Here is a 23,742-nt window from a genome sequence, read left to right as displayed (position 1 = left end):
TGTCATGCACATCAGAAAGTTTCTGTGTCCTATCTTTAGTTAGCTACTTTCAGACAGAGGCTTTGTTAATCTCAGTAACTGGAGCAAGGGAGGAGAAAATGAATCAAGGTGTCCCACTGCCACTCTCTACCAAATGTATCCATCATTGGTGTCCCATAAATGCAGGATTGTGTTTGATATCGGTGCTCTCCCTGTAAACATCTTGCTGAGCAGATTTCATGGGCCAAATGGCCTAATTCTGCTCCTATGTCTATGTCGTATGGTCTTATTTTTATATTTATTGGTTAGAAGCAAATAACTACTGCAGCTGCGAATGGGGGTATATTTCAGTTTGCCAACATCAATTCAGTCTTAGTCCTTGTGAGTTTCCTGCAAGTTCTGAAATCAGAATTTGGAACTGCCTTATTGGAATAGATTAAGGTATGACAGAGCAAGACACCTCAGAACTTGAAGTTTATTATCCACTCAGAGACAATTGAACCTTAAGTGTAGGGAGGTGACAATATTGTAGTAATGCCCCCAAGAGGCCTGAAGGAAACTCAGGTGACCAAGGCTTTTGCTTTTAGCTCTAGGTACATTGCTGTTGACAGAGCACTAAATTGGTAAGGAGGGTGCAGGCAACTCTGTGTTCCTTTGATGCCAATGACAGAAATCTAATTTTTGTAAACAAAAGAAATTCTGTAGATGCTGAAATCCCAGAGTAACACATGCACAATGCTGGAGGAACTCAGCGGATCAGACAGCGTCTCTGTGGAGAGGAAGCTTCCTTCTTGTAAATTCTTGCTGGGATTTAGACATGCATTTAGCTGCTGTTTTCTGACATATAAGTAAGCATGGAAGAGTGTTTATAAGTGTTTTAATCACAAACAGGATTACAGCTGGTTGTAATTTGGTTCTCATCTGATTAGAACAAACATGGGTGTATTCCTTTAGGTTCAGTGTACCCCTGACTCTATATTTGGAACCCACAATTAATTTAACTTTTAATGTGCTTTGGTGCAGATTGCATGCACTTCTGACAATTCCCTACTGCTTCTAGTTAGGATATGGTCAAGTAACACTTGGCTCTTAATGACCTTTACCTTCCTGAGGTGACGCTTGCCTGTTTTTCTGGGAATTGTTAAATACACAGAACGGATATCTTTTCAAAACACATTTTTAAAATTTCAACTTGTAAGTCAACTGTGTATGTATTTCACTGCAATTTAAAATAATGAGTTGATTAATAAATTACAGCTAGGCCTGTACCTTGAAACATTCAGGACTTTTCATAATATTTTAAAATTTCAATAATTAAAAAAAATCATAAACTTGAGCATCTGTAAGACTAGCTCTAATGAAGTTTTTAATTGGCTGGCCTTCTGCTGAATGACTTTTCTAAATTTTATGGTGATGGTGTGGTACTGCACACAAATTCCAAGGGAAATGCCATAATTCAGCTTGCGTAATTACATGGGACTTAAACACTTCAAGTACAGTGACGCCAGTTTCACCGGCAGTAAACACCATTTAAAGATATATTGAGGACTGTGTGCACATTGGCTGTGTGCTTTAGACATTGAGTACTTGGTTACCATGGAGATGACTTAGACACATGTAAGTTTGATGAGTAAAAGTAATGAAGTAAATGTCAGTAAAATATGCTAAGCGTAATAACCCTTAACTAGAATCCAGTTCAGAGCATAGCAGACTTTGATTGTAGAGAATTTATAAGTTAATAGACTCTTTCCTGCAGCCTGTTGACCTGATTAAATGTAGACCAAGACTATGCTGTTCCATTTGTAATTAGATCTACACTTGAGGTTAGTTTCCTTTGAACAACAGATAACTTTTGGAATTGCTGCAGGTCTCTTAGACTCACGAAATTCTAATCCTCTGCATCTGTTCATGGGATCACCTTAAATTCTTCCATCTCCCTTTTTTCACACTCCACCCCTTTTTAGTTAACTTTTGGCTTCTGTTTCTTATAAATAAGTAATGTCATTGGTCTCTTCTGAGGTTGTAAGAAGACTTGCATTTATACAGTTCTTTTCATGTTTACAGAATGTTGAGCAGTGCTTTGTTCAGTAATGAATCTTGTAACGTCAAAACCAATATAGCCAATTTGCACACAGCAGCCTCCAGCATATAGCAACGTGATAACCACCAGATATATTCTCATGTAGCTAAGAAACAAACAAAAAAATTGGCCAGGCTATAAAGAATTACTCTGTTCTTTTTCAAAACAGTACCACGTTATCAAATTGGAAAAGGACTTTTTCTGTGTTTAATTCTCCCATCTGTTTAGATAGCAATAAAGAGGGGAAAGCACAGGAACTGTCATTTGCGCAAATTTGAAAATACGCTGGAAGGAAATACATCAGCTTCTCTTATTTTTAATCTTTGTTCACAGCACTTGTTCGGGTGCTAGATCTGATAGTTAACTGAGTGCTGACATCTTTTTTGTAGACTGTAGTTCTAGGTGCTCCATTTTTTTCCTCTTCCTCCTTTTTTGCAGATATTTATAAAATATATATAAAATTGCACCTAGATTTTATTCTGTGATGATCCCATTCTGTGTAACAAAATAGACGGCTGACACACAGGCTTTTCTTCCTCTTCCCCACCCCCCTCCCCCAACTCTCCTTCCTGTTGCTGAGTTCAACATCACCAAATTGGAACAGGATTTGAAGAACTGATGGGGGCAGTCTGGAAGGTCTTACTAGGAACTGCTTCCACTAATTTACATATTTGTTAAGTATGGAAGTCATAGTCATTCCATAGTTTTAAGTGCTATAGAACACTGAACAACACAGCACAGTACAGGCCCTTTGGCCCACGATGTTGTGCTGACCCTTTACCCTACCTCAAGATCAGTCTAATATTAGTGTCCCATGTAGCTCTCCATCTCGGATGCAGTGCTGCAGCTCGACGGCTTCACCGTAAGGCCAGTCTTTTAAAGATGGAGGAGGTGGAGTACGTTTTATAATTAACTCATCGTGGTCTACAGACGTAGCAGTTCTGTCTCGGTCCTGCCACTCGACCTGGAATATCGAGCGGTCAGATGTTGTCCTTTTTATCTGCTGAGGGAGTTTGCCACCATCACTCTGGTGGTGGTAGGTAGTCCACGTCAGGCCAGCACTGGAAGATCTAAACTCCATAATCAGCCGGCGGGAAACAACGCACATTGAAGCCTTCCCTATCGCGAGGGTTTTCAACCAGGCCAGCTTAAAGAAGTCGCTGAGCAACTACCACCGATGTACCATCTCCTGAACCAGGGGAGCCAACATGCCTGACCACTGTTAAACCACCACGAAGAACACTTACCCTGCCATTCAACGACTATATTCTGAAATGACCGATCATCTGGCTGTGCTTCATCAGGACTGGAAATGAAGGAAAGAAATCAGAATGAAAAGGTGGTGGGGGAGAGAAGGAGGGAGTACAAGGTGGTAGGCGATTGGTGAAACTGGGAGGGGCTGAAGTAGAAGCTGCGAAGTTGATTAGTGAAAGAAAGGAAGGGCTGGAGAAGGGGGGATCTGATAGGAGAGGCCAAAAGACCATGGAAGAAAGGGAAGGGGGAGGAGCAGCAGAGGGAGGTGACAGGCAGGTAGGGCGATAAGGTGTGAGAGGTAGAAGGGAATGGGCAGTGGTGAGGGAGAAGACTGGGGGGGCAATTACTGGGAGTTTGAGAAATCGATGTTCATGCCGTCAGGTTGGAGGCTACCCAGAAGGAGTACGAGGTATTGTTCCTCCAACCCGGGTCTGCCCTCATCCTGGCAGTAGAGGAGGTCATGGACTGACAAGTCGGAATGGGAGTGGGGAGTAGAATTGAAATGGGTGGCCATTGCGAAATCTCACTTTTTGTGGTGGATGGAGCTGTTTCACAATCTATGTTGAGTCTCGCTGTTATACAAGAGGCCACACCGGGAGCACTGGGTACAGTAGATGGCTCCAACAGTCTCACAGGTGAGGTGTTGCCTCACCTGGTGGGACTCTTTTGATGCCTTGAATTATAGTGAGGCAGGAGGTGTAAGGGCCGGTGTGCACTTGTTCCATTTGCAAGGATATGTACCGGGAGGGAGATCATTGGGGAGGGACGAGTGGACAGGGAGTTGCAGAGGGGGCGAACCTTGCAGAAAGTGAGTGGGGGGAGGAGGGAAAGGTGTGCTTGGTGCAATCCTGCAGGTGATGGCGGAAGTTACAGAGAAACAGTGTGTGTTGCCCCGGCCAGTAATTTCCTGGTTTATTCTTAGAACCTTTCTTAATAAAAATCTTAATCTGCATTTCCTGTTTTGCTTTGTTGCTCATAATTTTTGAACACGATCTCTTGTACTTTAATTTTTTATGTCAGAAAAGCTTATTTCTACGCAAATTGCAGAAAGAAGTTTTAACTTTTAAAAGTTCTTTATTATCCTTTTAAGATACTCAAGGGAAGAGACCTTCATATTATATTTCCTTTTATCTTCCATGCACAATTCTACCAATAGTTACAAAGTATGAAGGCTAAAGCTACATTCCAGATTCAGATTCGGTTTATTGTCCTTTGAAAACCACAAATGCAATGCAGTTAAAAAATGAGACAACATTCCTCCAGAATGATATCAACAAAGCACATGATAAAATAGACTACACCAGAAAATTCACATAACGTTTGGCAATCCCCAATCCAGAGTCCGGAGAGGCTGCTGCATATTAATATCGCGCTACCATCTTAGCGCGTTCCCCGGAAAGGAGCTCCAAATCCACCAGACAAACAAGACCAAAAACTAAAGCTACAAGACCTGCACAAAACCACATAGTTACAACATATAGTTACAACAGTGCAAACAATACCATAATTTGTACATCGACACCTAATTCATTTCTTGAACTTATGCGTGGCCTATATTAATGTAAAATAATTTATGTAAGGCTTGCCTGTGGCCTCTGATACATGTCAGTATATTTACATTAAAAGCATTTCTCACTCTGCTACTGCAACAAAAGATTTACCTGATAAACACATCATATTGGGTGAATTTTGCAATGTTACTGCTGGGTGACTTCTGCTGCTGAAGGTGGGGGTAGAGTGAGTGAATTTGTTGTTACTACTGAGGCTGATAGGATGTTGCTGGTCTCACTATCTGCTCTGTCTGAACTGCAGTTGCTTGCTATTCTGCTGCTTGGTGTTCCACTTCAGTTCACCAATTCCTGTGATAAGGGATTGTGTATGAAAACCTAAATGTTGTGTTAAACACAGTGTGACTCTTTGTGGTAATGGAGGATATTGCATTGTCTGGTAACGTTGTGGCCCTGTGCAAAGTCAACAGGCGCAGCAAAGAACTCTATATTTTGTTTTTCTAGTGTGACTAGAAACCATGAAAGATCATGAATTCTAACCTTGTGTTTTTGACTGTGTCACGTATTAGAATTGCAAACTAACTTGTTAAGAGAAAAAATGATGAAGTGGTACTCTTCAGGTGGAAGAATGAATCGAGGATTGTTCATGCCAGTGAAGGTCCATGAAAAGACGCTGGAAAGGGTAGTCCACATTTGTAATTTAGGAACTACCAGTTAGCAATGGCCTGCATCATTTGCCTTTGGTGTTTGAAGATCCAGACCTCAGTTATAAGCCATCCAAAACTACAGAATAGGAACAGCCCTTTTGGCCCACAATGTTGTGCTGCTGTAATTAAGCTAATGATGTTTCATCGCTTCTGCCAGCCCGTGGTGCATGGCGTATGCCTATTTAAAAGACTCTAAAACAATGGAATTATATAATTTTTGCACAAATGCTGTGATCTACAGGGCAGCAATGATTCAGAGACATATCAAAGTACATGTATGTCGCCATGGACTTCCTGAGATTAATTTTCTTGCAGGCATTTACAGCAGAACAAAGATGCAATAAGGTCAATGAAAAACTACACACAAAGACTGGCAAACAGCCAATGTGCAAAAGACGACTACACAAATAAATAAATAAATGATACTGTGAACATGAGCTGTAGAGTCATTGAAAGTTAGTTCGTAGGTTGTGAGATCAATTCAGAATGAAGTTATCCACAATGGTTCAGGAGCCTGATGGCTGATAACTCTTCGTGGTGTGGCACTGCCGACTGCTAGTACCTTGAAGACAAAGGTGCTGGCTGCTGGCAGTCCCACACCAGCAGATTCATAAAGAGTTACTACCCTTCAACCTTGAGTGTAGAGTCTACAAAAGATTCCATCTGTACTGGTGGGATAAATGAACCAACATCTTTATGAATATGCAGAGGATAGAACGATATGGACCACATGTAGACAGAAGGCATTAGGTGTCATTAATTACTTTGGTAAGCATTGTGGGCTGAAGTGCTATTCGTATTCTGTGTTGTATGATTGAGATCCTGATCTTCACACAGCAAAGGCAATTGAGTCAGGCCCTTGCTGTGAAATACAGAGTCTTTCACAGGGTCTTTTTGTGGACCTTCAGTGTCATGAGTGAGTGTCATGCTCCTATCTGGGGAGTATTCCCTCCGAGGAACAGTGCTACAGTACTTACTTTTTTCTGTTAAACAGGTTGATTTGCAATTCTGTTACAGCACATATTCAAATCACAATGTTTGGATTTAAGTTTTAAAACTGCAATTATTCATTTTAGGAAAAATAAATTTTAAGTATGGAGTTGCTTGCAGTGCCTGTAGATTTTGCATAGGGCCAGAGTCCCAGCATGGAGACTCATCTCTCACATCCTCTAGCATTGCATTCCCAAAACAGGCACTGTACCTCAAACTCTCTTTGTTAACAGGCTGACAGAGGAGATGATTCAAAGATGTTCTCAAAGCCTCCTAGGGAAAAAATGTATTATCCCCATTAACTTGGAATCTCTGGCCTTGAACTGAGTTCACACTGAGGACCCCAGTTCTCCACATAGAGATCATACGGAAGTCGAATGAAAAATTCTACGTTGCCTTTTTCGTTACAGTTACTCTACCTCGCCCTTGGAAGAGTCTGCAGCTCCCATACTGGTCCCTGCCACCTATCCCCAACCCCCACTACATACTGACCTAGAGTGGAACTGAGTCATTTCTGATCTTAAGGACTGCGTAAGAAAAGAACCATGAATCAGAAGATCGACATTACTGTAAAAAAAACCTCTGACATGTGCTGTCTTTTTGATTAACACCTCTTGCAAATGTATACTTGTTCTGTTTTTCCTGCGATGACTTGATCCTCTCATACACTGCCTCATATTGCCAACATTTATTTCCAGTAAATTACACGACCAGAGTAATCCTCAAAAACACGAAACAGCTCCTGCCTCAGCAAGAACCTGGACTGTTTTAGTTTGGCCATCACCACAGTCAGTCTGCAGCAGGCACCGCCTCACTGGCTCTCCACTCTGCTCTCGGCCACGTGGGCAACCTGAACACGCACATCAAGCTGTTGTTCGATGACTCCTCACTAACTTCTACAGATGTACCGTGGAGAGCATTCTAACTGCATCACCATCTGGTATAGGGGGACCACCGCAGAGGATCCGAAATAAGCTGCGGATAAGTTGCAAACAGAGCCTGCTCCATCATGGGCACCAGCCTCTCCAGCATTGAGGACGCCTCCAGAAAGTGATGCCTCAAAAACTACGCAGTCGTCATTAAGGACCCCAGTCACCCAGGACATGCCCTCTTCTCATTGCTACCATTAAGGAGGTGTTACTGGAACCTAGAGACACATTTTAAGAGCAACTCCTCTGCCTCAGGTTTTTGAATGGTCATTGAATCCATATATACTACTTCACTTTTTTAAAGCTCTCTTTTTGCACAATTTATTTAATTTAATGTTTTTAATGTATATTAATTTATAGTTGTACTGCTGCTGCAAAACAACAGATTTCACAGCATATGCCAGTGGTATTATAAACACAAGACATTCTGTCATAATGGTACATATCTTCCTCTTCTGCCATGATGAAGCCACCCTCAGGGTGGAGGAGCAATACCTCATTTTGCCCCTCCCCACCTCCTTCCCTCCCTTCCTATCATTCACCTCCCCCCGTGCATCTCCTCCTCCTTTCCCCCATGCTCCACTCCTATCAAATTCCTCCTCCTTCACCATTTGCCTTATCAATCCCAGCTTTTTATTTCATCCCCCCTCCCACGAGCACCCGTCTTCACCTATCACCTTTTAACTTGTCCCCCTTCCCCTCCCCTGATCTTATTCTGACATCATCCCCTTTTCAGCCCTGATGAAGTGTCTCAGCCCGAAATGTCAACTGTTGATACATTTCCATAGATGCTGCCTGACCTGCTGAGTTCCTCTAGTATTTTTTGTGTGTTGTGTTGGATTTCCAGCAAAATCTCTTGTTTAGGAGATACTTGAACTCAAAGACCCCATACCTTGAGGTTCACCACCACTTCTTCTCCACTGTCATCAGGTTCTGAAAACTTTAATTACCTCAAACTATATTTCTTTCTGTCAACTTGCACTAATACCTTTATAGCAGCAACACACAAAAAATGCTGGAAGAACTCAGCAGGCCAGACAGCATCTGTGAAAAGAGTACAGTCGATATTTTGGGCCGTAACCCTTCACCAGGAATGGAAAAAAAAAGATGAGAAGTGGGAGTAAAGAGGTGGGGTTGGGGAAGATGTACAAGTTGGTAGGTGATAGGTGAAACTGGGAGAAGGGGAGGGGTGAAGTGAAGAGCTGGGGAGCTGGCAGGTGAAATAGATAAAGGTCTGGAGAAGGGGGAATCTGACAGGAGAGGACAGAATGTCATGGAAGAAAGGGAAGGGGGAGGAGCATCAGAGGGAGGTGATGGGCAAGTAAAGAGATGAGGTGAGAGAGGGGAAATTGGAATGGATATAGTGAAGATAGGGTGGCAATTTCCAGAAGTTTAAGAAATTGATGTTCATAACATCTGGTTGGAGGTTACTCAGATGGAATAGCAGATATTAGTCCTCCAGCCTGAGTTATGGCCTCATCACGGCAGTAGAGGAGGCCATGGACTGACATGTTGGAATGGGAGTTAGAATTGAAGTAGCTGGCCACCGGGAGATTCTGCTTTCTCTGGCAGATGGAGTGTAGTTGCTTAGTGAAGGGGTCTTCCAATCTACATCAGATCTCACCACTATACAGAACGCCACATCGGGAGTATCGGAAACCGTAGATGACTGGAACAGACTCCCAGGTGAAGTGTCACCTCACCTGGAAGGATGGTTTGGGTCCCGAATGGTAGTTGAGGGAGCAGGTGTTGGGGCATTTGCGGCACTGGCTCCACTCGCAAAGATGAATACCAGGAGGGAGATCTGTGGGGAGGGATGAGTGGACAAGGGAGATTCATAGGGAGCAATCCCAGTGGAAGTGGAGGGGGGAGAGGGAAAGTTGTGCTTGGTGGTGGGATCTCGTTGGAGATGGTGGAAGTTATGCAGATTTTCTTGTCTTTGTGCTAATAATATCTCTATGTTTATTTTAGTTTATTTTTGTTGTGTACGTTGTGTATAATTTATGTTATTTAACTCTACATTAAATTACTAGCATGAGAAAATCTGCAAATGCTGGAGATCCAGAGAAATTCACACAAAATGCTGGAGGAACTCAGCAGGCCGGGCAGTATCTATGAAAATGAATGAACAGTGGATGTTTCGGGCCTCGTCCAGCATTTTGTGTGTGTTAACTTGTGTTTGTTGTGTATCAATGTCCTTTGCTGATGCAAGAATCTAACTTTTATTGTATTTATAGCTTGGATAATATGTTCATGACAATAAATTTGAAACTTACAATTTTAAAATGTGAATGTTCTTGAGATATGTGTGACCCCATACACTGCCATTCCTAATTGCTGTCAATCGGTGCAGAAAGAACTTAACAGAACATCTAAGGTAAAGCACCCTTGCTTATAGTAAACCAGAAGCATCTAAGAACTTAAGTCAGCAAAAGAGCAGAAATGGGCCTAATCAGGTTCTGTAAAGCAAGGCCTGTATGTTGGCTTGGTTGAATTTGTTACATGTTCCACAGTTCAGCTTGACAACTGTTGCTTCTATTTTCAGAGCAGTTTCTCTGATCAGCTTTGGAATGTGATGCTCTAAGAGATTTCTTTGAGCTTGATCCTCGAAGTGCGAGATACCTGAGAACCACGGGAGGTTTTGTTGAGCTCAGGCAGCCCAGTTTCGTTGTCCTTTTTGTCGTGGCTTGGGTATCTGACGAGTTGTCACAAAGGCCTGCAATTCTGGCAAGTCACTTGTAAGCCATTAAATTAACCCTTACAAAAATGTTTTGAACATTCACAGTTTATAATGCAGAGCCTCTGTACATATTTAAGACATCTTTGATTCCTAAATTTGCAAGAGATGTTGGAATAACCTTCAGAAATTAGAAACTTAACAGCATGTATCTGGAAAGTGACATTCCTTCCTTTGTGTGATTCATTGATACTGAATCAAAACTGATTTCCAGAATATGCAAAGCAGTAAAATGTCTCAACAATAAAACCCTAGGCTCTTAAATTCTAAAGTGTTACATATTTTTTTATCATATAGTACATGCAAACATTAACTAGTGTTACGTACCCCGTAACTGGGTCACTTACCAGCAAAGATAGAGAGGTCCGTTGAAGTCTGATGGTACTATTTTTAACAGTATTTATTGATAGAAATACACAAAAATAATATCAATGCAAACACACAGATAATATACGTTGTCAATACTAAAAGCGCGGGTATAATAATAATCAATAAGAAATAGTTCTATCGTTGTCTAGGGGATAATGTATTGTCCGATGGAAATATAAAAGTCACTTTAGTTCAGCCAAGCTGTAGGCTGCAGCCTTTTTGGTTGGAGAGAAAGACGGAGGTTTAACTTGCCCATTCCTTTTATGATGTCAATCCTTCGAGAGTCGTTGGGGGACTGAATTCCCCTTCGAGGTTAGCTAAAGCCGTGCTTCCGTGGCAAGACCCACCAATTCCGAGGCAAATGGAAAAGGACGCACGTGGGCTGGTTCCACCGGTTTTTGCTGTTACAGGAGTTCTAGCATTTCTTCTGGTGCGTCTGAAGGGGCTGTTCCTCAGACCCTCTTTTATCCTGACTCACAGGGTCTCAGATGTCAATCAGGGTGGGATGATGCAATCCCTCCACCAACCCCCCCCCCTCGGTTCATTGCCTGGGGGCTTCGATGCATCGTAGAGGATTCAACACACAAGTCCATCTCCAAGAGACAATAGCCATTATCAATGGTTCCGCCTTTCGGAGGCCAGGACACATTCCAAACTCTTTGTGGACTCTGCATGTCTTTCTCTCATTTCCTGGGTCTCCTGACTCGAATCAATAGCGATCCTGCCATTCTCAAAAAGGAGGGGGCCACGGGCATAACACTAGAAAATTGCACCATACATGAGGTTCAGTAAATTGTTTCTGGGTTGTCTGTGCCTCATGAATGGAGTCACCTGGACATGCACAGTAGCATCCACTACAAGTCTGGGGACCTCTTCTGTTAAATTCATTCATGCAGGTACCAACTACTTTATCGAGACCTAAAGAGAACTTGTCTAATTAGGTCCAAGACAATAGAATTGTACTTAAAACCACCTGCTAGTAAGTTCCCTTGAACCTGCAATGGAGACTACTCTCCTGCCCCCACCACCCAATCTGTACGTCAGCCAAACTGCTGTCAGCTTCAAACTGTACGCCATGATAGCCTGACACTGATTGGTTCCATTATTCTATTGTGAACACAATGCTCAGTCCCTCTGTTGTATTTTATAAGAATAAAGAGAAAACTAGGTTGTTAGGTGTTAGCAATGGTAAAGCAAATAAAAATCTGTTGCCAGGTGATCAACAAGAGTCACCTGTATAATTTTGTTCACTGCATTCAGTGTGCACAATGGGTCTCCTCATGGCAAAACAAAAAAAAAGTTTGGCTCTCTCCTTGAGCACAGTCTGACTTGTTGAATGGATCCAGAAGGTCTGGACTTTGCAACTTTTTCATTCCTTTGTAGTTTCAGTTAGTAACTGCCCTGACTTTATATCTTTTGTTGATTTTTTTTCTCTCTCTTTATAACTGATGCCCCCGACCATTCGACAGTTGACCTCTACAACTTATCTCCAAGACAACCCTGGCCTCAATTCTTTGGAAGTATTTCCTTCTTCCTGTCTATCCTCCTTCAACTTAAAAGGATTTGTTCTTTCTCTTTTTCTGATCTGTTGAAGGGTGTTTGACTTAAAACATTAACTGTATTTCTCCATCCACAGATGCTGGCAGGATTGTTAAGCATTTCAGGCACTTTATGTTTTTGTTTTGGATTTGCAGCAACTGCAGATATGTGTTTGTGTGAAAAATTGACAAGAACTTTGCAGAGTTTTAATCCTCAATGGACTGTGAAGCCAGCGGTGTTCTGAATGCAATGTTTAAAAAAAAGTTAGTCAAAATAAACATAATTAAGTAGTTTTCTGGAAAATATATATTATGTAGAGAAGGGCAGTTTTATAATGATAGGTGAATGAAGTCAGGTCATCTCATGAATTCAAAGCCTGAGACAAAGAATAGCCTAGATGACTTCGCAAGATTAAAAAAAGTATATGGCTGGTAAAGCCACATCTAAGGAAAGGTTACGGGACCAAACCATTTAGGTCTTAGTATACCCAGCAAGCGTTGATCTGGGAGATGGAATGTATTGTGGCGCATTCAGTGCATGTAACTGGATCACAAGGCAGTGCAAGTAGAGAGATCAAATGGCTGATTACCCAAAAAGATCAACCCTGGCAAAATGGAGTTCAGCCATTGAAACAATTGAGTGGAAACCAGATGAAATGAAAGGATATGCATCAGCAAGTGTATTTTCTCAGTGTCATCCCAGGAGGGTCATGAGATGGGAGATTTAAAGATAAAGATATGATGCCTAATAATTGTGACAGTGATCAAGTTAAGAGCTTTGATAAAGTCAGTGTTCAGGATTGTACATCAGAGACTGAGATGTTCAGCTGGTGAGAAGTGACCGAATGCATCTGTGACCTACACCAGAGGTGACGATGCTAGATGTAGCAACACCAAGCCAACCCCACAGTAGGAATTCACAATACTTGAGGAATAATTGAGGTGCTGTCACCAAAACAGTGCTCCACCTTATCACTAAAAGAAATGACTACTGCCAGGTCAAGAGAAAAGAGAGGTAATGTTCTACTACTTTACTGATGTTAAGAATAGGATTTTTTAAAAAGCTGGTATGTGCTTTGTAGCATTCAAGCTTTATGATATTAAGAGGAGGTATCATCATTACAGGACACCTAACTTCTGAGTGACTCTTGTAATCACAGTATTTACAGTGTGTGGCTGGTTTAGTTGAGCTTTTGGTTAGTGGTGACCTCCAGGACTTTGTTGGTATGGGAGTTGGAGATGGTAATGCTATTGATGGTCAGAAGTAGATGACTCTTGTTGAAGATGGTTGCTGCCTGGCACAAGTAGTTAACTGTTTTTGGTTGAGGTGACTCGGGTGATTGATGGAGGTAGAGCTGTGGATATTATCCATATGGATTTTAGTAAGACATTTGACAAGGTCCCTCATGGAGGTTCATCTAGAACATATAAACTCAAGGCCCGCGGGCCAAATCCGGCCCGCGGTGGAATTAACTTTGGCCCGCGAGATAATATCTAATTACTATTAAAGCTGGCCCCAGTAATCAAAGCGCCTATGGCGTATGATATGGCTAATGTTGAGTTTATTCAGGTACCAGGTTTTCAGGGTTTTTAGTGTTTATTTGGCAGTCTTCTTCATAAGAAACGGAATTTGTAAAGTGAAACACTTTGTAGTTATAGCAGAGACTGAGACACATGAGAGCAGGCTGAAAAAACGGAGGCAACGAAAGCTGCGTTCGCACGTGTCCGACTGATCCGGTCCACATGAAGCTGCATTTTGCTCAATGCAGCCCGTGACCTAAAATGAGTTTGACACCCCTGATCTAGAAGATTCAAATGCACGTTATCCATGGTGAATCGGCCGTTTGGATTCAGACAGAGGGTAGTCGTCAAAGGGACTTACTCTCACTGGAGGTCTGCGGAGATCTGTACCAGGACCTCTGCTGTTTGTGATGTCTAAATAACCTGGATGAAAATGTAGATGGGTGGGTTACTAAGTTTGCGGATGATACGAGGATTGGTGGTATTGTAGATGGTGTAGAAGATTGATAAATAACACAACGGGATATAGATCAACTGTAGATATGGGCAGCTGGTGTTTATCTTGGCTAAGTGTGAAGTGTTTGTATCTTGGTAGGTCAAATGCAAACTGGCACTACACTATTAAAGGCAAGATGCTTAACAGTATTGATGAGCAGAGGGATCTTGGGGTCCAAGTTCATAGCTCCCTGAAATGGGCTACACAGTTTAATAGGGTGGTTAAGAAGGCATGTGGCTTGCCTGCGTTTTTAAAGTCAAGGCTTTGTTGCAGCTTTATAAACCTCTTGTTAGACCGCATCTGGTGTATTGCATACAGTTCTGGGCACCCCATTATAGGAAGGATGTTGAGGGTGTGGAAGAAGTTTACCGGGAGGTTGCCTGGATTAGAGTGCATGTGCTCTGAGAGATTGGACAAATTTAGGTTATTTTCTCTGGAGCACCAGAGGATGAGGGGAGATCTGACAGAGATTTATAAGATTATGAGAGGCATAGGTAGAATAGCTAGACAACATCTTTTTTCCAAAGTTGAAACAGAGGGCATGTATATAAGGTGAGATGGGTGAATTCAACAGATGTGAGAGGCAAGTTTTTTTATACAGCGCCTGGTGGGTGTCTGGAATACACTGCCTGGGGTGGTGGGAGAGGCAGGATCATTACAAACGTAGAAAATCTACAGCTCACTATAGGCCCTTCGGCCCACGATGTTGTACCGACCATGTAACCTACTCTAGAAACTGCCTAGAATTTCCCTACTGTATAGCCCTCTGTTTTTCTAAGCTCCATGTACCTATCTAAGAGTCTCTTAAAAGACCCTAATGCATCTGCCTCTATCACCTTCGCTGGGAGTGCATTCCATGCACCCACCACTCTCTGTATTAAAAACTTACCTCTGACATCCCCCTTGTACCTACTTCCGAGCACCTTAAAACTATGCCCCCTCGTGTTAGTCATTTCAGCCCTGGAGAAAAAGCTTCTGGCTATCCTCGTGATCAATGCCTTTCATCATCTTATACACTTCTATCAGTTCACCTCTCATCCTCTGTCGCTTCAAGGAGAAAAGGCCGAGTTCACTCAACCTATTCTCGTCAGGAATTCTCTCCAGTCCAGGCAACATCCTTGTAAATCTCCTCTGCACTCTCTCTATAGCATCCACATCCTTCCTTTAATGAGGTGACCAGAACTGAACACCGTGCTCCAAGTAGGGTCTTCATTGTCGCCAGTGGCTTCCATCGAGCATCGCTGACGAAAGTCTTTCCGAAGTTTTGTCAGCACTTGTGGAGATAACACATTTGAAAACTGCTGCACTCCCTTCTGCAACATTTACAAAGCTCTCCTTCACCCAGCTTTTGGAATATCAGATCACTCTTCAATCCTGCTTCTGCCGATGTACAAGCAGAAGCTGAAACAAGAGGCGACTATAGTTAAAACCATCCACTGTCGGTCCGACCAATTTGATGACGTCAACTGGAATGTCTTCCATGATGAGGACGTCTCCAAGTTCACCGATGGAGTCATGTGCTTCATCTGGAAGTGCATCGACGGTGTTATGTCCCAGAAGTCGGTCAAGATCTTCCCGAACCAGAAACCCTGGATCAGTAGTTCTGTGCAAGCAGCACTTACAGCACGACATTGAGCTTGCATCGCTAGAGATCGACTAGAGCTCAAGAAAAGCAGCTATGATCTGTGCAAAGCTATCAAGGCTACAAAACAACAATATAGGGAGAAGATTGAGTCAAGATTCACAACAAATAGCACACGTGACTTGTGGCGAGGGCTGTCTCCCATCGCAGACTTCAAAGTCAAACGTTGTGTTGCCGTCAACATTGTGGCCTCTCTCCCAGATGAGTTCAATCACTTCTCTGCTCTGTACGATGTCGCTAATTCGAAGCCACCGCCACAAACTGCAACCTGGTCATCTCCGAGGCTGAGGTATGCAGCTTTTCCAACGAGTGGACAGTCGCAAGGCTGCAGGACCAGACAGCATCGCAGGGTGTGCGCAGCACAACTAGTTGGCTGGTGTGCTTACTGATATTTTTAATCTCTCCCTCTCCCAGTGTAGAATGCCCTCCTTCTTCAAATTATCCACCATTGTCCCTGTATCAAAAAAGACCAAGGTAACATGCCTGAATGACTGGCGTTCTGTCGCAATCACCTCAATAATAAGCAAATGCTGTGAGAGGCTGGTCAAGGATTACACCTGCAGCTTGCTAAAACCCAAAATGGACCCCCTACAATTCGCCTACCGACACAACCGATTGATAGACAAATCATATAACAAAAAATAACAATTACAGCATGGAAACAGGCCATCTCGGCCTTTCTAGTCCAATAGCCACTGCTCGACATACCGTCCTTACACATCTGAAGAAGAAGGATGCTTATGTGAGAATGTTGTTCTTGGACTATAGTTTAGCATGCAACGCCATAATTCCATCCCGGCTCGACAAGAAGCTCACAGACCTCGGCCTTGACCCTGCCTTCTGCAGCTGGATCTTGGACTTCTTGTCAGATTACCAGCAGGTTGTAAGAGTGGGCTCCCTCACCTTCAACCCTCTCTCAATACAGGAGACCCTCAGGGCTGTGTACTGAGTACCCTCCTTTACTCCCTGTATACCATGACTGTATCCTCATCCACAGCCCCAATCTGCTAATTAAATTTACCGACGACACTACTTTGACTGGCCTTAACTCAAACAATAACAAGGTGGCCTACAGGGAGGAAGTCATCTCTCTGACACAGTGTTGTCAAGAAAACAACCTCTCCCTCAATGTCGCAAAAACAAAGGAAATGGTGAATTACAGGATGAATGAAGACAAACTAACCTATTGCTATCAATGGATCTGGGGTTGAGAGGGGAAACAGCTTCAAGTTGCTTGGCATCCACATCACCAAGGACCTCATGTGGTCTGTACACACCAGCTGTGTGGTGAGAAAGGCACAGCAGTGCCTAAGACGGTTGAGGAAGTTTGTTATGGGCCCCCAGATCCTAAGAACATTCTACAGAGGCACAATTGAGAGCATCCTGACTGGCTGTATCACTGCCTGGTATGGGAACTGTACCTCCCTTAATCGCAGGACTCTGCAGAGAGTGGTGCGGACAGCCCATCGCATCTGTAGTTGTGAACTTCCCATGATTCAGTACATTTACAAGGACAGGTGTGTAAAAAGGGCCCATAGGCTCAGTAGGGACCCAAGTCATCCCAACCACGATCTATTCCAGCTGTTACCATCTGGGAAGCGGTACCACAGCATAAAAGTCAGGACCAATAGGCTCCAGGACAGCTTCTAACACCAGGTCATCAGACTGATGAGCTTGTGTTGTTTTGAGTGTACTCTGTATTACATTGACTGTTCTATTTATAATAAGTTACTATGATTGCACATTTAGATGGAGATGTAAAGTAAAGATTTTTACTCATGTTTGTGAAGGATGTAAGAAATAAAGTCAATTCAATTCAACTAAGGTCTTGTATAAACCTTTTGAGAAATGTTTAGATAGGCACTTGAATGTGAAGAAAGTGGAAGGATATGGACATTGTGGATGCAGAAGAGATCAGTTAGGCATTTGATTACTAATGTAATTGGTTTGGCATAACCTTGTGGGTTGGTGCCTGTTTCTGTGCTGTACTGTTGCATGTTTATGTTCTTTGTTATTTACTGTGGTGTAGAGAGAGTTGAGATAAAATAGATCAAGTAAGAGTTAAATTTAAAATAAAGTGAAAAAGGAAGTTATATGTTGTAAGGATAAACAGATTCGTTATCTGTTCATCAGCTTGTTTTTACTTTTGGGGAGAAATGAATGCTCCCTATAAGTTACCTCGATACATCAGTGCTTCTGAGGGTCATGCCATTTCTTTTTTTCATTTGCCCTCCTAAAATGTGCCACATCACATGGAGATCTGCCATAACTCCACCCAGATGTAAAATTGATGTAAATCAGAATCAGTAGTCTGATAGACCATCTTTTTCTCTGTTGGCAATTTCACCAATTTTTGTGTTTTCAAGTCAGACCACTCACGTTTTTGTTGAAATCATTTTCTTTTGCAAACGTCAGAGATCCCAACACTGATTCTTGTGGAAAGCACTAGTCACAGACCTCCAGACCTTGTATCACCTCTCCACCACTATTCTGTTGTCTATAAACCAATCTAGTTTTGGATTTAACAGCAGCTCCCATGTGAAATAATCTTCTGGATCAGACTACCATGAGAGATCTTGTTGAATGTTTTGCCAAGACCCACTTGTTTCTGATATTTGTATGCATAAAATATCTTGGAACTTACATATTGCTCAAGGGCCTTCCTTGTCTGATTTCAGCTTCTTAAATCTTACGTATGCTTCCTTTTTGTTTTTGACTAAACTTAACATTTGTTGTCATCAGAGCTTGCTGAATCTTGTCATCCTTATCTTTCATCACAGAAGCACGCTGGTCCTGATTCTAACCAGCTGTTTCTTTTCTCTTTCACTTGGGTTCCTTTTTTCTCCCCACCCTTCTCCCCTACCTTTCCTGTGGGTCCCTCTTCATCCCGAAGCTGTGTCTGCACCCGTGCCCTACCCGAGAATTGAGTGATGTACATTTTCTATGTAAAGCTGTTCCTCTCTACATGGCACCTTGGGCTTCCTGTGTGATTAAATTGTGCAGCTGTTGGCACATAAACAAGGCATGCAATGACAGACTGTCTTTGACCGTTAATTCTCGTTTCTCGATGTACTAGGGGCAAATCATTCAATAGGCAGAGCAAGTGAGCCTAGCTGAGGAAAACTGAGGCAAGGTCTTCCAAGTTCAATGGAATGTAAAAGCCATATAAATTATTATGCTAGAATAAATTTTAAGGAATGCTCTAGTCACATCATTTGCTATTTAAACAATAAGGGTGTGAAAGGCATCTCGTGTAGATTCAGAGCTGGTTACACCAATACCTATAGCTTTGTCAGCCTTGGAATGTAAATAGGCAATACCTCACAGGGTCCTCATTTACAAAAGAGGCAGTGGCCAGATTATCTGATTCATGGGATTTTCCTTAATCATTTAACTGTCAGATGAAAAGTGTAAGCAGGGATTGTGATGCTGAATTGAAGTGTGGTGGGACATTACTGATCTGTGAGAATGATGAAATGGAGGGATGCAGTAGCCTCATGAAGCAGTGACTGTAACAGCATCTTGGCGGTGTTCACGTGCAGATGTGTGGAAGCACCCAGGGACCCCTTTCATGTTTGCTGAACACTTCGTTTTGTCCTGTCACTTTATTGACCCAGCATTGACCAAAAAATACAAATATCTTTGTCAAAGTACAGGGATTGTGGTGCTTTAATGGATCTTCTGAAAGATTTCTGAAAAAATATTTCAACATCCATTATTGTACTCATGTATTCATGTTTAATTGACCCTTTTAGTTTCACTTCCATGAGTTTTTCTTTCCCTCTCTAAATGCATTTAACTTTTTGGGCTTGCCTGATTGGACTGGAATTGTGAATAATCTAATTGAATCTATGAATATTGTTTGCCTGTGAGATTAACACAGATCTTAAGGTATGGTTGATTTACTTCCTGCTTCCAAAAGCAAAGTTACCTTCATTTTCTTCAACAGAACTACATTTAATTCTGCTTTTGAATTCAATTGTATTTTGATTCTAGTTAATAAAAAATACTTTTGTCGGCACTCTCATTGTTTCATTTATGATACAAGAGATGGAAGAACTAACAAGGAACTAATTCATAGTTGGTCACACTGTAAATGGATAATTTAATGTTTGCTTCCAGGGTGCAGGTGATTGCTTATGACAGCAAACTTTGAAAGACTCCATCAATGCACAAAACCTTTCTGAGATCCCAGGGGGCTTTTGCAGATATACTTTAGTGTCTTTGCTTAGTGGGAATGAGAATTATTTATTTAGCTAACAGGTCTTCCATCTGTGCTCATAAATATAATGGCACAGTGAAGTTTATTTAAGTAAACATGAGGCAGCTCAATGACTTTTGACTATCTATAGTAGATACAAACAAAATAAAAGTTTGCTCTAAAATGTCATTATGGGTTATTTGATCCTGAGTCAATGTTCAAGTAAATTTATTATAACGAACATATTCAACTTCATGGATCCCGTACAGATTACAGAGGAAGAGGCGTTTGTTACCCTGAAGCAGATCAGGGTGGACAAATCCCCAGGGCCTGACAAAGTGTTACCTGGGGCCCTTTGGGAGGCAAGTGCAGAAATTGTGAGGACCCTAGCAGAGGTATTTAAATCATCCTTACCATGGGAGAGGTACCAGAGGATAGGAGGATAGCCAATGTTGTTTCACTGTTTAAAAAAGGCTCTAAAAAATAGGCTGGTAAGTTTGACATTAGTTGTGAGAAAGTTAATGGAAGGTATTCTAAGGGACTGGATATATATGTATTTCAATAGTCATGGATTGATTAAAGATAGTTCAACATGGCTTTGTGCATGGTAGGTATGTCAAACTAATAGAGTTTTTGGAGAATGTTACCAGGGAAATGGATGAAGGGAAGGCAGTGGATGTTGTCTACATAGACTTTAGTAAGGCATTTGACAAGGTCCTGTATGGGAGGCTGGTCAAGAAGCTTCAGTCTCCCAGCATTCAGATGAGCTAGTAAATTGGATTAGACATTGGCTTTGAGGGAGAAGCTAGAGAGTGGGAGTAGATGGTTGCCTCTCTGGTGGGAGGACTGTGACTAGTGGTGTGTGGCAGCAATCGGTGTCGGGTCCTTTGTTGTTTGTCATCTATATCAGTGATCTGGATGATAATCTAGTTAACTAGATCAGCAAGTTTGCAGATGACACTAAGATTGTGAGTGTAGTGGACCATGAAGAAGGCTATCGAGGTTTGCAGAGGAATCTGGACCAACTGGAAAAATGGGTTGAAAAATTGCAAATGGAATTTAATGCAGACGTGTGAGGTTTTGCATTTTGGTAGGGTCAACCAGGATAGGTCTTACACAGCGAAAGGTAGGGCACTGAGGAGTATGGTGGAACAAATGGGATCTGAGAACATAATTCGATGAAAGTAGCGTCCCAGGTAGATAGGGTCATAAAGAAAGCACATTGGGCTTCAGAAATCAATGTAGTAAGTACAGAAGATGGGATGTTACGTTGAAGCTCTACAAGGCATTGGTGAGGCCTAATTTGGAGTATTGGATGCAATTTTGGTCACCTACCTACAGAAAAGATGTGAACAAAGTTGAAAGAGTGAAAATTTACAAGGATGTTGCTGGGTCTGGAGGACCCGGGTTATAAGGAAAGATTGAATAGGTTAAGACTGTATTCTTTAGAACGTCGGATGATTGAGAGGAGATTTGATAGAGCTGTACACAATTCTGAGGGGTATAGATTCGGTAAATGCAAGCAGGCTTTTTCCACGGAGCTTGGGTGTGACGGCTACCAGAGGTCATGTGTTAAGGGTGAAAGGTGAGAAGTTGAAGGGGAGCATGAGGGAAGCTTCTTCACTCAAGGCAGTGAGAGCGTGGAGTGAGCTGTCAGCATGTGGTGCACGTAAGCTTGATTTCAACACTTAAGAGAAATTTGGATAGGTACATGGACAGTAGTGATAGGGAGGGGCTATGGTCCCAGTGCAGGTCATTGGAAGTAGCAGGTTAAATGGCTTTGGCATGTACTAGAGAGGCCAAAGGGCATGTTTCTGTGCTATACTTCTTTATGACTCTTTATATATCACCATATACAACAACCCTAAGATTCATTTTCTTGTGGGCATACTCAATAAACACATAATAGAATAATAACCATAATAGAATCAATGAAAGAATGCACCAACTTGGGCGTTCAATTGGTATGCAAAAGACAATAAACTGTGCAAATACAAAAATAAAGAAACAATAAATAAATAAGCAATAAATATTGAGAACATGAGATAAACAGTCCTTGAAAGTGAGTCCGTTGGTTCCGGAAACATTTCAGTGATGGGGTGAGTGAAGTTATCCCCTTTGGTTCAAGAGCCTGATGGTTGAGGAATAATAACTGTTCCTGAACCTGGTGGTGTGAGTCATGCGGCTCCTCTACAACCTTCCTGATAGGAACAACGAGAAGAGAGCATGTCCTGAAGATGGTCCTTGAAGATGGATGCCACTCTCCTGTGACAATGTTTGGTGTGGATTCCTCCTTGTGCTTTTCCTATCTGGAACATGGAGGATTCCCAAAATGTCATTAGCCACATCAACAGATGAGCCAGAAAGGGAAAATGTAATTGAGCAGATATGAGCAGACTTCAGATCGATCTGGAAAATCAAAACAGAAAATGCTGGAAATACTCAGCAGACAGGTCAGCAGCTCTGCGGAAAGAGAAATACAGTTAACGTTTCATTTGGGATATTCTTTGCTAAGAAACCGAGGAGACAAAGGAAGCTTGCTAAGCCACAGAGAGGATGGTTTTGATAGGGAGATGATACAGGGAGACTATGGCTATGTGTTGTAAACAAAGTATGTGGTCAGTAAGGGGAAGCAGTTAGAGAATGACAGCAGAGACAAAAGAAAGTAGGAACTTTAAACTACAAAACATTATAACTGTCAAATCATTCACACCAATAGTTGAATCCTCCTTATGTATGAAAAGTTCCTGTCTTTGCTTTCACTGTTACAGGTCTGGATTACAGCAAGCTTATGTTGAACAATAACTTAACCTTGTTACACAGAAAAACAAGTGAAATGCTTGATGTGAGCAATTATCACCCTGTTACTTTGGTAGTGCTGTTTAGAAGGTGTTGTTATGGCTAGACTTCTGTTGCCAGAATTTGTTCTGACCTAACCAGTTTTGTGTGGATTTGAGATGTGTTTGCATTCACTTTTTATTAAAGCACTCTTCCCAAATTTGAACCTGCCGAACATCCCTCTACATACAATGCATGCAGTATGTTGGTGGACCTCAGCAGGTCAGGCAGCATTGATGGAAGAAAGCAAATAGTCAACATCTTGGCCGAGATCCTTCATTGGGAATGGAAGGGAAGGAGGCAGAAACCAGAATAAAAGGGGAGGGGAAGGGGGAGGATCACCGGTGATAAAGGATTCCAGGTGAAATAGGGCCAGCAGGAGGATGAGGAACAAAGGTAAAAGGAAATGATGAGAAGCTGGAAAGTGATGGGCAAGTGGCTGAAGAAAAAACAACATTTGATAGGAGAGGACAATAGACCATTAAATAAAGAGAAGCGAGTGGGGAGCCAGAGGAAGGGAGGTGAGGGTGATGGGCAGGTTGTCAGTGTGGAGCAGGGGAGAGAGAAGGGGTAATGGCCATAGGGATAAGGGAAAATGGAGTTGGAGGGGGAGAGGCGTCATGCTACCATAGTGACGCTATTACAGCTCGGGGTGTTGGGTGTTCAATCCCAGCATCCTCTGTAAGGAGTTTATGTCCTCCCCGTGGTATGTGTGGGTTTCTTCCAGGTGCTCTGTTCTCATCTCACAGTCCAGAGATGTACTGATTTGTAGGTTAATTGCTCATTGTAAAATTGTCCCGTGATTAGGATAGGGTTAAATCGTGGGGTGCTGGCGATGCAGCTTGAACAGCCAGAAGGGCCTATCCCTGCTGTCTCTCCAAATAAATAAAATAAAACCAAAGCAAGTGGTCACCAGAAGTTAGAGAAATTGCCGTCAAGTTGGAGACTACAAG

The 23,742-nt window shown here is 42.3% G+C and overlaps 1 protein-coding gene across 2 annotated transcripts in view; it reads left to right on the top strand.

The window, feature by feature from the left end:
* stim2b (stromal interaction molecule 2b) overlaps positions 1-23,742 on the top strand; it is a 162,443-nt gene that overhangs the window by 47,592 nt on the left and 91,109 nt on the right. The gene's annotated exons all lie outside the window — the stretch shown is intronic.

This window comes from Hemitrygon akajei, chromosome 13 (genome assembly GCF_048418815.1).
Source record: "Hemitrygon akajei chromosome 13, sHemAka1.3, whole genome shotgun sequence".
NCBI classification, from domain to species: Eukaryota; Metazoa; Chordata; class Chondrichthyes; order Myliobatiformes; family Dasyatidae; genus Hemitrygon; species Hemitrygon akajei.
The sequence above is the reverse complement of the archived record's forward strand: the minus strand, read 5'-3'. Positions and strand labels throughout refer to the sequence as shown.